Source organism: Arachis hypogaea, chromosome 6, assembly GCF_003086295.3.
Source record: "Arachis hypogaea cultivar Tifrunner chromosome 6, arahy.Tifrunner.gnm2.J5K5, whole genome shotgun sequence".
Classification (NCBI taxonomy): Eukaryota; Viridiplantae; Streptophyta; class Magnoliopsida; order Fabales; family Fabaceae; genus Arachis; species Arachis hypogaea.
The window spans coordinates 37,616,449-37,618,441 of record NC_092041.1 but is presented as its reverse complement, the minus strand read 5'-3'; the positions used below and the strand labels follow the sequence as shown (position 1 = coordinate 37,618,441).

Here is a 1,993-nt window from a genome sequence, read left to right as displayed (position 1 = left end):
AGCTTGCCATGGAAGGAGCCTTGCGTGTTTGAAGAAGAAGACAGTAGGAAAGCAGAGATTCAGAAGATGGAGCATCTCCAAAACCTCAACCTATTCTCCATTACTGCAAAACAAGTAACCATTTCATGTTCTTTTGCTTTTCACAATCAATCCTGATAACTTCTGATATCCTGACTAAGATTTACAAGATAACCATAGCTTGCTTCAAGCCGACAATCTCCGTGGGATCGACCCTTGCTCACGCAAGGTATTACTTGGACGACCCAGTGCACTTGCTGGTTAGTTGTGCGGAGTTGCAAAGGTGTGATTGCAATTTCGTGCACCAGTCTTCTTGTTTGATCTTGATGTTTTCTTGTTTTGTGTTGTTTGTTGTTTTTCATATGCATTTTTCGTTTGTTAGAATCCATGCATTAAAGATTTCTAAGTTTGGTGTCTTGCATGTTTTCTTTGCATCAAAAATTTTTCAAAATATGTTCTTGATGTTCATCATGATCTTCAAAGTGTTCTTGGTGTTCATCTTGACATTCATAGTGTTCTTGCATGCATTAAGTGTTTGATCCAAAATGTTCTTTTTCAACTAACTATTTGACTTTTTGTTTGTTTCTTATCTTTTTCAAAACCACCTAACTACTTTTCCCTCTCTAATTTTCGAAAATATCTCACCTCTTTTTCAAAAATTCTTTTTGTTCTAAATTTTAATTCTAATCTTATCTTATCTTTAATTTTCGAAAATTACTAACCCCTCTTTCAAAATTATTTTCGAAATTTCCCCTCTCTTTTCTTATTCTATTTAATTATTTATTTACTAACACTTCTCTTCACCTCCTCTATCCTTACTCTTTATACAGACTATTCATTCTTCTTCACTCTTCTCCCCTTTCTTTTTCTACTAACATAAAGGAATCTCTATACTGTGACATAGAGGATTCCTCTTTCTTTTCTTGTTTTCTTCTCTTTCATATGAGCAGGAACAAGGATAAAGGCACTCTTGTTGAAATTGATCCAGAACCTGAAAGGACTCTGAAGAGAAAATTAAGAGAAGCTAAGTGACAACAATCTAAAGGTAACCTTTCAGAAATTTTCGAACAAGAGAAGGAGATGGCAGCCGAAAATAATAATAATGCAAGGAGAATGCTTGGTGACTTCACAAAGCCAACGTCCAAATTTGATGGAAGAAGCATCTCCATTCCTGCCATTGGAGCCAACAACTTTGAGCTGAAACCTCAGCTAGTTGCCTTAATGCAACAAAACTGCAAGTTTTATGGACTTCCATCTGAAGATCCTTATCAGTTTTTAACTGAGTTCTTGCAGATCTGTGAGACTGTAAAGACGAATGGAGTTGATCCTGAAGTCTACAGATTCATGCTTTTCCCTTTTGCTGTAAGAGACAGAGCTAGAATATGGTTGGATTCACAACCTAAGGATAGCCTGGACTCCTGGGATAAGCTGGTCACAGCCTTCTTGGATAAATTCTTTCCTCCTCAAAAGCTGAGCAAGCTGAGAGTGGATGTTCAAACCTTCAAACAAAAAGATGGTGAATCCCTCTATGAAGCTTGGGAAAGATACAAGCAGTTGACCAAAAGGTGCCCATCTGACATGTTTTCAGAATAGACCATATTAGATATTCTATTATGGTCTATCTGAATTTTTGAAAATGTCATTGGACCATTCTGCAGGTGGATCTATTCACCTAAAGAAAACGCCTGAAGAGGCTCAAGAACTCATTGATATGGTTGCAAACAACTAATTCATGTACACTTCTGAGAGGAATTCCGTGAATAATGGGATACCTCAGAAGAAATGAGCTCTTGAAATTGATGCTCTGAATGCCATATTGGCTCAGAACAAAGTGTTGACTCAACAGGTCAACATGATCTGGAGAATGCAACATCTCCTAAACCCAATGATTACCCCATTTCTGATCTTACCCATTCTCTTTACTTTCTGCCATTTATTTTCATGCTCATTACCCCAAATCCCCATTTAAGATTCT

General features: G+C 37.0%; 1 non-coding gene across 1 annotated transcript; it reads right to left on the bottom strand.

Annotated features, from left to right (window-relative positions):
- Window positions 1-1,494: 1,494 nt before the first annotated feature.
- LOC112700183 (small nucleolar RNA R71) lies at window positions 1,495-1,598 on the bottom strand. Its single transcript, XR_003153098.1, has one exon. It is a non-coding gene; the product is annotated as a small nucleolar RNA R71 (small nucleolar RNA).
- Between the last annotated feature and the right edge of the window lie 395 nt (window positions 1,599-1,993).